This window comes from Colletes gigas, unplaced genomic scaffold (genome assembly GCF_013123115.1).
Source record: "Colletes gigas isolate AHSC1104 unplaced genomic scaffold, ASM1312311v1 Colletes_gigas_Sc00001, whole genome shotgun sequence".
Lineage (NCBI taxonomy): Eukaryota > Metazoa > Arthropoda > Insecta > Hymenoptera > Colletidae > Colletes > Colletes gigas.
The window spans coordinates 10546500-10561634 of NW_025106630.1; the positions used below are offsets into that span (position 1 = coordinate 10546500).

At 43.8% G+C, this 15135-nt stretch overlaps 1 protein-coding gene across 1 annotated transcript in view; it reads left to right on the top strand.

The window, feature by feature from the left end:
- Positions 1 to 5483: 5483 nt before the first annotated feature.
- Positions 5484 to 15135, top strand: part of LOC122395820 (focal adhesion kinase 1) — a 50733-nt gene continuing 41081 nt past the window's right edge. The window contains exon 1 of the mRNA XM_043393720.1: positions 5484 to 5767. The gene's annotated coding sequence lies outside the window, so the exon portion shown is untranslated. The remainder of the gene's footprint in view (positions 5768 to 15135) is intronic.

A 15135-nucleotide genomic window follows, 5' to 3' on the forward strand; every position in this document is an offset into this window, starting at 1 on the left:
TCTATTGTTAAAATTGTAGAGATTTTTACTTAAAAATTTCAAAGTATAAATTTATACTTACGTTGTTCGCTCGTGGTCCACTGCCCGATACCCCCCGGGTACTGCTACTGGTTCCCAGGATCATGTTCAGAAACTGTAAGAAAACTGTAAGAAAACAATTAGAATCTATTGTCGAAACTGTAGAGATTTTTAATTAAATATTTCAAAGTATAAATTTATACTTACATTGTTTGCTCGTGGAGCATCGCCAAATAATCCTCTTCCGTGATGCACTGATTCTAATTCCGGTAACGAGGAGTTTAAATGTCAAATTGAAAAAATAATTAATTTGATTGAAAAGTATTTAATTAGATTACCGCGACCGAAGATTAAAATCGGCGAACAAATGACTCTATTATCGCGATTGAGAAAACAAGGAGAGCCACGATGCTCTGGAAATAATTTAATACCGCGTAAGAAACACTGCTTCTATTCTCGCGTTTGCCTAACATCGCGAACGATAACGTACTCGGGGTCACTTTGCCCCGAGAAACAAACTTGTTTGCTACGCACAATCACTGAATCTACCGGCCGCATTGCGCTCGGCCAACAAATTTCCTGGAAAGAAAAGAGCTGAAAAGAAAGGGACAGGAGACAAGAAACACAACAAGCACATCTGTGCTTTGCCTATCGATTTTCTTATTTCTTCTTACAAAAGTTCGTCAACAGAAATACTGCTTTACTTAATACTACTGTATGCATAGTTTACCACGTAAAAATTCAATGCCACGAAGGCGAAATATTCTCAATCAATGAGAATTTCAACGATAAAATATTATCTACGAAAATAATTGCGTACAAGTAATTATTCAATTTATAAATATTATATCACCAAGTTTCATCATTAGAGTTGTAAGCATGATTATGTTTGCTTTCTCGAACGTCAGAATATCCCGTAATTTTTATAAATATTCCGAAATTTGCAAGAATTAAAGTTCGTTGGTTATTTGTGCTCGAATAGCATATTTCAACGCCGAAGTTACTACATTTTCTTAAACTTGCATCGAAATATGTATGCAAATTGCAATTACAACAATTCATAAAGAAATATGAACGATCAATTAAATAAATAACACTCGGAAATATTTAATCGCGATCAGAATACAGGTAAATATAAATTATTTCAATTTATCGTCGATATCTACCGACGCCATTTCTGTATACTTCGATATTATATCGAAGTGGATAAAAGGTTTGTCAAAGATTTTCATAATTTATCTTAACAATGGCCGATTATCAAATTATTATCATGCTTGCAATGAATGACACAATAAAGAGATACAAGTATATAAATATTGATATGAATGTTAATTTTGGTTACAATTGTTTAGAAGTTACCAATACTCCCTCCAAAATTTTTCGACTCGTCCGCCATCTGTTATGGTGTCGTTTACGCGCCAATGAAACTCTCCATGGCGTCGAATTTCAATCAGAGACTGCAACAGAAACGAAAGAACGATGCATTAAAGTACAAGAACGATTATTACAATTAAGTAATGATTAAATCGAAACCGTATTGCAAGAGATCGTGGAAGGATAAACAGGTTAGAAATACGCACCTCGGTCGCGAAACGCCGATACGTCTCGACACGTCCTGCTATGTTTATTTTCAAAGTACGAATGATGGCCGTCCGCTGTGCTCGGCAACGCTCGGGAATTAGGTGGCGGGGCGGGGGGAGCTCCGATGTCTCACGAAGCTTGTATTACGAACCCGAGAGATACCTCAGCTAGAAACCTCGGATAGACTGATTTTAGGAAATTATTTACAACTTTAACTGATCAAGGAATCGCGAATAATTCGTATTTTTCAACTGATATGCATTTACACGACTAGCTGCTGCCTATCACACTAATTCAGTGAGTTGCTCAACTGACCGCTATCCATGAGAAGAGACCGCTAAAATCACCTCCGAATTTTCACGTCGGTATGGCAGTCAGATTCGGCCACGAAAGTCCATAAGGTGAAATTCATTTCTAAATCTGTTGATAACATTGCGAATTTTACACGAAAATGGTAATGGGGCTTCGAGACCCCATAAAAATGGACTCTAGAATCTTTGATGAATCAATGAGAATCAAAACTAACCTACTGAAGAAACTCTATATTTATGATGACCTATGCAAAGCGGATCGCAGCCAATTTGCTAATATTATTTAGATTTCAATTAATAATTGCATTACCCAGCTAAGAGCGATACGATTATTAATTAAACGATAAATAATATTACCCAGGTCTCACCACGAGGAGGTTGCTGCGAATGGAGACCCGCCCTAACCGATTCCCAACCACCCTCCATTAATAAATATCTTTTGTGATGAGAGAAGAAGCAATAAACGAAATCGCAACCAACGAAGGAAACAACCAACGAAAGAGTTCATCAACAAAACCGAGAAATAGACCAAAATATTGCCTGCCTGATATAATTATTAATATAGAGAACCAAAGTCTTGCCTAACTATAAATCTAAATTCGTTTACATCCTACCTATCTAATCATCTAACAAAATGAAGCAATATCAATCAAAATTGTAACAATTCTTAAGTGTTACTTCTATAAATCTAAATTATTGAAACATAAAGTAAGCAATGTGAAACAAAATACATGAAATACATTCTTCTTTCTTCTTTCTTCTATTTATCCCACGATGATTTCCTGGAACACAAACGAAGCAATATCAATCAAAATTGTACCAATTCTTAATTGTTACCTCTATAAACCCAACACTTCCGTAGGAATTTGGTCTGTAACAGAAACTTGTCTAATAGATTAGTAAGAGAACAAACAAAACAAAACAAGTAAAACTACGAATACTACAACTACAGGCAAGTGCAGTGAGAAAGTAAAAATAGTACATAATAAGCGAGGTTACTTTGACTCTAAAATGTATTCGTCGCGAAATATCTTCTTGCACGTCAATTTAATGATATATTTTAATAAGTAAAGAAAGACTTTGGGTATCTTCGATATCTTTCGATATCGAAGATACTCAAAGTCATCAACTGAATTATGAAAGTGAATTTAATTATTGAAGAATGTAAAGAACAATCGGAAGCTACTAATTTGACACTGATTCTAAACTGAATATAATTATAAGTATTATAAGAGATATTAAAATCATGACTCTACTTTCGATCGATATTACGATATTTGTCATATTGAAAATTGCGGCGTGTAAAAACATCGCACGCTTAAATAAAACGCGACGCGACACGTGCTCATAGCGTGCAGTGAGTGTGGGTATCAGATTGATCCCCCCCGGCCTTGATTATCAGAAAAGCAAGTCGCGCCCCTGACCCACGTCGATCGGACCTCTCTACGTACAACCGCCGGGTCCTGGAGGACACAGGATCACAACAGGACCCGCTTAGTACTCGAGAACGGATATGGGTCAGGGACTCTCGCCGGAGGTCATTCTCTTTTCCGTATAAAGAGGAGAATATATGCGCTCGGCGAGGCCCCACTTAAGCTGAACCAAGCTGCACCAGGGTTGAAGCGGTAAGAGCTATCACACCTAATACACAGGCGTCACATGTTTCATTCTATCAAACAGAGGTGATCGAGCATAAAACTCTCCGGTCCTTTCGGTCGAGACATAATCTCGGAAAGCGAGAACCAGAGAACGAGCGGACGAGAGAAAGTGAACTATTCATATATGTATATGTACTCATTATATATTCATTTTAAAATTAGTGTCAAATTAAAAATGAATCTACTATGACATTTGTCATCTTAAAAATCGCGGTGTGCAAGAAGATTATAATTTTAAGCAAAAGGTACTAACTACACTTGCCAAAGAAAGCACGTATACAACCAGTTGTTTTACCCCTTTGCCTTACGATTTAATTTCCAACTGTGCCAAAAGCGTCACCAATGTTTGGCCCGGTAGACTTATCACTTCTCTGAGACGTCTTGTTCATGTTTGACCTGGTAGACTCATCACGTCTCTGAAACATCATTAAGCTAAGGAGTTAATAGGAGGTTTTTAAACACTTAAAAATGACCTATCAACCTATCACCTAGCTTAAAAATAAAAATTCATGATATTGGATAGAAACAAATATAGTATATGATCGAAAACAATGTTACATTAATATATCCTGCAATATTATACATATCGAAGCAATCACATAAATTCGAAGAAATAAATGAAGTTGAATTCACATCAAACAAACAAATAAAAATAATAAAATATAAATAAGTGGAGTGGACTTACTACTTGTTGTCAGTACATAGGGTAGTTACCAGTGGGTCAGCTGTAAAGTAAGAAAATATTCATATTATAGCAACGTCAGTTAGACAACCAGGGCAAAATCAGTTCAGTGAAACGAAATTGGTATCAAACGATAGAATAAAGGAGGGGAGAGAATTTTTAAACAGTTCTTACCGTAGTCATCACCGTCCGGCACTGGTCAGTAGAGGTCAGTAGTGGTCAGCAGTGGTCAGTAGTGGCAGGAACGCGAGTCAGCACTGGTCAGTAGTGGTCAGTATTGGTCAGTAGTGGTCAGCACTGGTCAGCCATGGTCATCGTTGGCCAGTAGTGGTCAGCAGCGGCCATCAGAGGTCAGCAGCGGTCCCCGGTTCACTTCTGGCTATTTGCCCACTCCCGAATCCGCGACGCGACTGAAGAATTCTTCGCAGAGACCCTGCTTATATGATTAAAATGATGAAAGGGTGGGGAGACCAGTCAGAGCCAAGGTTGAAGTTAACAGGTAAGGCTGTCTTGTCTACAAAGTAACTATTTCGATCGATCTCACCTTTTGACCATTTCTGGATCTTCACTGGACCGCTGACCTTGATGTCAACCTCACTGTTGACCACCAGTGACCATAAGCTAGTTGTTTAATCAACGACTCATTAAAACCATCACAAAGTCGAAGATTAAAGCCTCCTTACGAGGATTCCCTTACAATTTGATGCATGATCTTTTTAACATTTTGTTCCACTTTGGAAGAGTGTATCTCATGTTATAAGACACTCGTGATACAACAATAGCCTTCATCCCACTAACGATAGGTCTATTCTTTACCTCGGTTAGGTATAATAGGTATACATGTCCTCGTTAGTTGCGAAACTATTCACTAAATTAGTATTGATGGACAGACAGTTGCAACGTGTGCATAAATACATCGAGTTGACTATGGGGAAAGGATTGAAATTCATTTCTAAATCTGTTGGTAATGTTGCGAGTGACACGAAAATGGTAATGGGGCACTAGAGCCCCAGAAAAATGGGCCGAAAAAATACAGTGGGTGAAAGATCTACTCGTATACTTAGTCTATGCCGAAACGTTGTTCGAACTTTGCAGCAGTAGATACTATGGCCACCATAAGGAACGTACTGGCGAGCACCGCCAGACGGCGACAGTAATGGCGATTCGTGTCACCGCCAGTAGATGGCGCCGATGTACGCTGATATTGACAGGTGCTGAGAGAGCATGGCGGCCAGTGTTTACGACAACTGATTGCGAACGATCGAATCCGCGGATGACCCGAGTGTTTCGCGTATTATTAACGCGATCCTCCCTCCGGTGCAGTGTCTTCTTTATCTTTGAATCGTGCGTCGTGGGTCCGTTCGTTTCGCGTTTAAACAAAGGCAAGTGTACGGTCGATCCGGCCAGTGAAACGTGTGCCCTAATCTCGAAAGTTTGGGATCAGGTGGTGGATTTGTCGTTGATACGGGAGTGCTTTCGTAGCGGATCACTGGAATATTGCAGCGTTCGTCGTTATCGTAAGTACAGACGATTACTCTTTGATTTATCCTCGACGCAGTACGATCGATGAAAGCGTGCTAGAATGGGGTTCCGTTTCGTTCAAGCAATGTTTAACAAAATTTGATAAGCAACGGACAGGAGAGGCCATCTTTGAGCCTCCCCGAGTGCGGTGGTCATGCCGGCGAAAGAGGATCGCGATTACACGAATCGTGTTACATAAAATGCTGCCGTCGGATGACACACGGGATGCCTTAGATAATCGTTACGGGCTTCCTACTTCCTGTCCTTCGACCGTCCACTTTCTACACGAGTCGCGTCCAACGTTCACCGACACGAAAATAACTCCTTTGACGCGAATACGTGTATTCGTCTTAGGTTTCGAATTTTCGGTACCGCCGTGGTACTTTCACTCGCGATTGGTTCCGCGATAATAAGTAACGTCATGTGCGAACAAAAAAGGCACGTCGATCGTGCAAATATTTGTTCCGGGCCGCGGAGACAGTTTTCGTTTCTGTTCACGGCACCGACGCTGTTTACTCGTGTCGGTTTATTTTCTGCTTCTCGAAACGCGTGATGTCCCAGGTGCAACCGAGGCGCGTTGCGTAAGCGCAAAAATGTCAAGGAAAAGTATCGACGCGCGAATGAAATTAAAACGTCGTCGGCGTCGACGGACGTGCAAATTCCACGTTGGAACGGAACCACGAAACGCCGAGTTATCCCTATTCGTTCGTGGAGCGGAGCTCAGCTGAATTTTTCTTCGTTAAATTACGAGTGTTTGGAAATGATGTAATGCACGGTTCGCTGCGCGCGCCGAGCCAGAATCTTCTCTTCTGTTTACTTCATCTACCTTTTGTTATCTTATCATTATCTCGCGCGTTAACGACGCGACCAGTGGCACTGTTTTATCTGTACACGAATGCTCGCGAACGAGCATGAAATCGTTCGTGCATCGGAATTAGGATTGCAACGGCCGGGAAAGAATGGCCGTTGAGCATAATTAAATTTATCGATCGCTCTCGTCTGGCTCGTCGAGCTGCGGCTCTGGGAAAACTTGTTTGCGAATTCGCGACGCTCTCTCTCGCAGCGCCGTTTCTTCTTCGTTTTTTTTTTGTTTTCTCTCATTTCGCTGTCACCTTTTCTGTTTCGCGCGCATCTGTCCCCGACAACCTTTAGGAGAAGAGCATCGGTGCAACGGTCGCCGGACCTCGCGAAACAGAGAAAAACGTATATCGATCTCGCTCTTGGAAAATTACGTAATCCCGTCCGATAACCCGTCACGGCCGATTAACTTGACAAATTACAGTCGCCAGTAACTGTTTTCGGATGCAGTTAATCCGGCCAGACGTTTTCGATTACGCGGGCCCTGGGACACGAACGGACGGTTTCAGGTGTACAATTTTTGTAGGTTATGAGAACACGTGTCGAACGTAAGAGTTCTTTTCGCCTCTAGCGTTGCTAAAGTGCAGCCGAGGCTTTGTTTTCCAAACCTAACCTATGAATTCGCGTTCATCGAGCTATTCCAAGGGTGGGAGAATCGTAAAAAGAATCGAGTATTACGCGTTTCGTTTCGTGCAGGTGCCCGTTGCGAATTTGTAAATTCGATCGCATGAATCGTCCGGTTTACGGTCAGTGTTACGCAATTCACGTTCGAACGAGTTTCTCGATGCAACGTCCGCGACGAACGAGACAATTCGTCTCGAAGTGGCGCGCGCGTACGGAATAAAAAGAAGGAAGATGTCGTTGTCTGTTGCGAGGGAAAAAAAATTGGTCGTTTCTACTTGAGCCTATAAGCCGAACGGGCGCGCTGGCTGCGACGAAGGACCAATGGAATCAGCCTCGGCCAATCCCGGCGGCACCTTGCCTCGTTCCTGCCTATTAAATGAATTTCCTAGCGAGTTGACCCCGCGGATTGCTCTCGCGCTCCCAATTGTCGTGTCGTCGCCGTCTGGCCGGACGTTTGCACGACTTGGTTCGAGGTTTCCTGGCGCGAATTAACATCGCGAAATCCGCCTTGATTCTTCCGGGCATTTAACGCCGGAGGATTAAGCAATTAACGCGGTAATATTAATAATAGGTCGCACCGTTCGCGTTGATCAGCGTTTCTCAAACTTCGCTACTTCCGTGGGCGCCATTGATGAACGAGAGTCCTTGGCGGGCTCTCGAGAGGAATATCAAATCATTTATGTTTTCAGAATTTCTATTCAATTTCAGCGATTGAAACGTTAAGCTAGAACGTTACTCGAAGTTTCGTTCCCTTTTTTGGGGATCTCTTGGGCAGTAGTTTCTGTACCTAACATAACCTAACTCAGGGTCTGTTCCTTTTTCCACCAATATTTTCCTACAAACACAAGTTGTGTTCTTGCTGTTAGAATTTAGTGGCTGAGACTTTTTTGCCAGCGATTTATTGAGTTGTCGGGCATTAAACTATAACTTAACATTTTGGACGGTGTCCAAGTCTTCGTCGGAAGATATGTGTGTGTTTTTTTAACTGCTCGGAAAGATACACAAGATATTTTATGATGACCGAGAATATTTAAATAACGTTTAGTTTATTTTATGAACCAACTGTGAAACAGAGAGGATAAAATTAAACGGAAAGAATATTTTTAACGATCTTCTAGGTTATGGTTCTGGGCGGTGAATGGAAGACCCTGGTATTTGTTACGAATTAATCATTCGTAACAGAGGTGAGCGAAATTGGTATCCGTATGAGAATTTCGAGCAACGAATCGAAGATGAACAAGCGTTCGTGCGTTAACTCGTTAAGTAAAAATAAAAATTTCAATTACGAAATGAAATATACCGCAACGAGCGGATAAAAATTTATGCGTTCGATCGATTAAGCGTCACGAGCAAATTGCTGCACGTTGGGTCTTATTGATTATCTATTATTCGAATAGAATGTTTCCCATCTCTGATTTATGGCACCACTTAACTTAACAAAATTTGCCAAGTCAGTGGTTCTCGATCTTCCGCGGCGGAATACGCTGTTTCTCGTTGCGCTTCGTTAGTCGATCATGTAACACGAGCGAACGGACGAAGAATTCGATTCGTTCCAGCGGTCGGGAACGTTGTACGCGTAATACCGTCATTACGCGAGATTACGCGAACACGACGAATCGAGACGTGGACGATGGCCAAACGATCGTTACGTACCGAAAACTATACTTTCGATGGACTAGACTTCCTACAACGAATAAAAGATACCGTTGTAAAGGTAATCGCATCCTGTATTTTGCCACGAATTTCTCATTTTTAGGGCGCGATAAAAACGATCGGGACGACTCCGTAGAGCCTTTCGGCCGCCATTAATGCAATATGGCGGTCTCGTAAAAGAGACACAGCCGGCTATCACCGATATGTTTGAGTTGAAAATTATTTTTAATAAAATTCTGCCCTACTCCGACGAAGGCGAGCACGAAGGAAGACAAATTACGTTACATTCCTGCATGCATTCATTTAATTAATTATACACGAGGCTCGAAATGATCTATTGTGTTTTAATGGCCGTGTCACACGCTCGAACCTTGAGCGTAAGTCGAGGGAATCGACCTCGAACCGGATCCCGGATCCTTTTTTTCCTTTCGGGGAAGGGTAATATGGGATTAAAAGGGGTGGCAGGTCTTGCGTGTCACGGTGCAAGTCCCATTCTGCGCGCTCAAACGAACCGAAGTGCGTTCGCCCGCGTGTATTCACCGGGTCTCGACGCACAAGGGGCGACGCAGGGAGGGGTGGAAAATGTTCGAACATTTGGGCAGTTAAGAAATTTCCATAGCACGCGAATAATTGCAATTAAATAATCGGTGGAACTTTGGTATTTTCGGCGAAGCGCGAAACAACCGATAGACGCGTGTGCGACGAGCATGCGCCATTAGCTCCGCGTTGCCCGAAAACACATAAAAGCGGGATCGATGGACGGATATCGCGCAAGAAAAATTCGCTGAACGCGCAACGGCGCACGGCGTAGCGGCATTTTTCACGCTACTCGCGGGCGTCGGGGCGCACACGTCCCGACGGAAACCCGTACGCTCGACGAAACACGTTCCCCATTATTTTCGTGTCTCCTACGATCCGCTTACGGAAGAATTTTATCCCCATTCAGTGGTTGCAATTGCAATAAACACACCTTAATATTTTTAATCGTTTTAACAACGCTATCGACGTCAGGAATATCCCCGAAGTTTTTATGATCGAATGTGCTATTTGCAGGGGTTAAAATACCATTAACCGTTCGCGTTTTGGCGCGAATCGATCGATAGCATCGCGCTTCGGATAGAAACAACACGGAATTTATACGTCGGGGAACTTCCACGCGGTCGATACGCTTCACGTTTCGCTTATCGGCGACAGAATTACGGAGGAGTCTCGTACAAACTGGAAACACGGGACCAACGCCTACGTAGACCGCCGTAAGCGGTTCTCGCTCGCTTCCGGTCACGCGATTGTCACCGACCCTTTAATTAATCGACACACCGAACGTCCACGAATGCCTAAGAGCCGGTCTAATCGATTTACTTCCACCGCCGTTTCGTCGTTCCGTCCTCGTTTCTTTTTTTTTTTTTATTTCCAGTCGGTGATTTTTGGGACTCGACGATAAGGAGTCCACGAGCACGGACGTTATCTTGACGTCGACCGGGAGTGTACGGGACGGTTTATTTTCTTGCCCGAAACCGGAAGCCCACGGGGGTGCACGGCTACCATTGTCACGGGGCCCCGGCTGTTTATCCTACGCGATAGCCTATCTTATCCACGAGTCCTTTTACATTTACTGTCGCGAGAGATAAGAAAGTTTGGCCGTCTTTAAGTTTCCATGATCTTTTGTAATGCCCCGATACGATAAACAGCGACATAATTACGATCTCTTACTCCGTCGCGGTCCTCGTTTCATTTACGACCCCAATTACGTTAGTGGAACCGTAACTATAATGGCGGTTGAACCCCGTGGCTCGTTAGGCGAGAAATATTCCACGAGCGGTAACGTTGAAGTTCAACCATGCTGTTACGTTCGTTATTAAGACGGTCCCTGGGCCATCGAATTAGGGCCAAACAAAATTTTCAACTCTCTCGATGCTTTTAACGGGATTACATGGCACGGTTGAACTTTAACAAGATCGTTCGTTAAGTACCAATATTACTGGTCGGCCATTTTGAGAATATTAAAGGAAGAACAGCTTCGTTGTTTTACGAAAGGTAATAATATTTATTTATTTTCCGTAGATACAACGAGCGAATTTCGACCAACTTTGGCAGCCAATAATGTTCGAGCGATTATTATTAACGATAACAGAAGCGTTAGTCGCGCGCTTTTCCGATGGGGGTCGCCGCGGCGAAACGGTCGAAAGCGCACGGAGCGACAAACGCGGAGTGCTTCCGGTGGAAATAATTTGCCGCGGAGCAGTCGACGGTGTCTCAACCGGATTACCAAGATTGATATCAGTAATTTTACCACGGTAATTAACGCCGCTTCCCGATGGATTGTACAAGGATTCGCGGCCGCGTTTCTCTTTTCCGGCAGAGAGGCCCCCGTGAGACAGAGGAGCAATTAATTACCGTTCTCGTTAATCAACGCAACGTTGAGTTTCACGGTCTGCTCGACGATATAGCGATCGAGTCGATCGAGTCGCCATCTATGCAATTATTTTCTAATTTCTACCAGTCAACGAGTTTTGCATCCGTTGGTTTTGGAACAGCTCAATCAACATCTTCGTAGTTTTTATTCAACCCCCCCACATTCACCGGGGGAAATATTGGCACACATTTCTTGTTCGACGTTTCGATAATTTATGAACCGTAAATGTTTAGGTGCCGGCGTCGTTGAAGTATTGAGGTAGTCTATTAATATCAGTTTAACCAATGCAAGAGAGAGAGAGAGCGTGGCACGACGAACTCGACTGACCTTATCCGCGGAGTTCAACGTTTTCCATATTATCAGGAACATCCTTTTCAGTACGTCGAGGCCGCAAATTGGCGTAAAGTGCTCGCGCCGGGCGATATAACGTCGTCTTCGTTTCGTTTCTTCCTCCTTCTGGCTTCTTCTTCCTACTCCCGTTGTCACCGTTAGGCACCGCGGCTCTGGCTTATCGTGGGTGGCTGGTTTATACTCGGTGAGTCAACACGGGTCGAAGGCACTATTGTGGGGGATCCTTGAAAAAAAATCGAGGCGGCAGTCATTGTTCGGAATTAAGAATTCTCGGCCGGGCTAATAGCCGATGGGAATCACGATAAACTAACGGGGCCTACGACGGGGCGTCGGTGTCGCTGGAACACGAGATCACGGTTTCAAAGCCTGAACTTTAATGAATATCAATTGATTCGTCTTCTCTTCTCGTTTAGGAGCGTCGTACTGTGTCCGAGCACGCAGACGTGAATCGGGTTTACGATACGGACGTGACTCCCTCGATTCGCTTCGGATTAGACGTGTTCTCCATTGCACCTTCGCTCGGACATCCTCGATCTATCGTCGAAAATGTTTAATTAATTTTACTTTGTCCTCCATTAGAAAATAGATGCAAAAATGCCTGCTTTAGACGACATAATATCGAGTGGTCAAGGAGCTCATATATAGAAGTAGATGGTCAGTAAAATACATGCGAGAGTGCCAAGTTGAACGTAGCCCTCTGGTGGCGAGCGCGGGAAGCGTCGCCACAGATGTACGTTCAACAATAAACGAACATATTTGCGTTTCGATATTCGTGCGAATTTTCGCGGACTATATATCTTAAAATTAGAATCTATCGCTGCAAAGTTTCGCGAAATTTAGGAAACCGTCCAAAATCTCCATTAGTTCCGTACGAGGGCGCCCCATTTACATTCGCGACTCCCCAAACACATCTTCGCGCGAGCATTGAAATTATTCTTGCGTGCTTAACGCATCTGTATACTCTGATACTTTTATTCAGGATATTTGTCACGCCTGTAATTAAATCTTGAAAATGTAGGCGAACCACGGAGAATTTCCCACCGATAATTTGTATGCTTTGCATCGAGAGTCGTTGAGCGTTTCCTTGCAAGGCTGATCGTGACAAATCGGATACACGGCTCGGTTCAAGACTGCTTTTAAATGTGAATTTTATGTTATTTTATGTACAGTTAAACACGGTGACTGCTATGTCACCCGGATGTAGGTGACACGTAAAATCCGCAGGGGGCCGCGTCAGTCGATTACGCTCGACGTTCACGTTTTATCATATCTCGAATGATATTAGTCCGTATCTTTGCCAGAGTGCGAGGGAACTAATTGAAACGCGATAATTATAATTTATTGGAAACATTTTAACGCGCCGGCTACCGCGTCGCCCGTTTCTGGCCGACAGATTTATTCGCTCGAATTAGAAGTGCATTTTCTAACTATTTACCCAAACGATAAACAAAATATTAATGAAAACAATAGGCCTGACCCATCGAAAACAAAGTTATTTATCAACAAATATTGCGTAGGGCCCTGTCGAAGATCGATTCGTTACTGTTTGTGGAAAATGTTTCCAACCGCGAGACGTCTAGCTTTACAGCTTACGTTAAGAGAGGTTAGGATTACTGGGCACGAGGTAGAATGACCGAATGCAGTGAATCGTTTCATTAAATTATTCGTGCGTTGCGTTCTAAAAACCGTGACCTGGTGGGACTCGTAAATTTAACCTAACTGTCACCACGTTAAATATATACATGTGTCAATCTGCTCTTGCAGAAGAAGTAGAAACGTTCGATTCGTGCACGGACCTGTTGGAACAGAATATCAAGAAGGGTTAGGTCCCGATCCAGGCGTTTTTGCGCCTGGCGTGTAAAAGCCGGTATAAAGAGGAAGTGCATAAATATTAATCGTCGACCACCAGCGAACAAAATAGAGCGTTAACGAGACTGTTTCGCCCGGCAGTCATTTCCATTGCTGATCGGTCGGACGTGCTGTGTCGACACGCGGCGCAAGCAAACATCGACTTTCCGTTGGAGGCGCTCACCGGCAGGGGACGACAGAAAGCGGTAGCAAAAGAAGAGAACCAAGACACACGATGTCACGCTGCTTTTCTTTCCTCGGCTTTTGTTTTTCTCCGACATCGACTGGCGCACGCGTGTGGTCCGTTCTAGAGCCAATTGGCTTCGCGCGTTCGCTCCTTTCTTTCCGTAATCGAAAACTGAAAACGGAATATTTCTGCCTGTCGTCTGGGCGCCAATCGAGGTTAGAAAGACCGAGAGACACTAAAAAATACTCTACGGCGACTGTAAAGCTATGGGGGTCCCAGGCGTTGTCGATAACACAGGCATCAATATGCAATCGATATCGATTGATTGCATGGTGACATCTACTGTTTCCTATTGCAACCAAACAGTACTAGAAGCTTCTTTTGTTCTTACTAATGGGGTTTGACCACGGATTCGCGTGTTTAGGAACGATTACAAGGTAGGACACGAGGGTAAAACCACTGACACGTGTTTTACCTTCGACGACACAGGGTAGAGTCTTTTATTTTCGTACAGTGAACTGGTAAAAATGATTCAGTAGTACGATAGAGGTAGGTTACGAACAAGAGTGAGTGAGTGAGGCCTGTCCTGTTCCTGCCCCCCAACGATCACGGACTGTCTCTTTCGAGTTCTTTGTTTCGATCGTGGATCAGAGGGCGTGTCCCGGTGCGAACGGATCGATTTGTTCGCGCTAAAGATAATTTATCTCGCGTTTCGCCCGCTATACGGGTGTATTGAAACTCTCGGGAGATTCAAGGGTCCGTAAAAATATGAACGAATCCGTCGCGCCATCCATCTTCGCCGAACGGAACCCGTTGTCGATGGAGAAAATGTCTGTGGAATTCGTAGGTGAATTTAACGTCCGCGGGAACGTGGCGGACGTGACTGTTTGACGTTAGCATCGCGCTCGTAAAAAGAACGCCCCCATCCGAGTTTCGCATGACAATGGCCTGGGTGTCATTCGAACCTCCCGACTGGCCTGAACCCTCTTCCGTTTATATCTAACTCGATACGCCATTTTTTTTTTGTGTTTGAACGCGCCAACCGAGAGGTTAGGGTGTCTGTCGTTCGCAACCGTGGACTCCGACGACGATTCATTTCGCCCTGGATAATCCTTCTGTCCTCATCCTCCCCCTCGCAACCCTTCCCCGCGTACGAAATTTATCCGCGAATTTCAATTTCGAGCGGACTCAGGGGACGAGCATCAAATATTTACGTTTCCCGTACTTACGGGAGTCGCGATCAATATTAATTCACTTCCTGGGAAGTGGGAGACTGCAATGGCAGCTCCTGGGGCACGGGGCTAGGTTTTATTTTACGTCTCTCTGTGTCCCGAATGTCGATCGTGTTTTGCTTACTGCAACCACTGATATCCGAGACAACGATATCTTATACCAAGTGTATATTGTCTTCCGAACACCGTTCTTTGTTT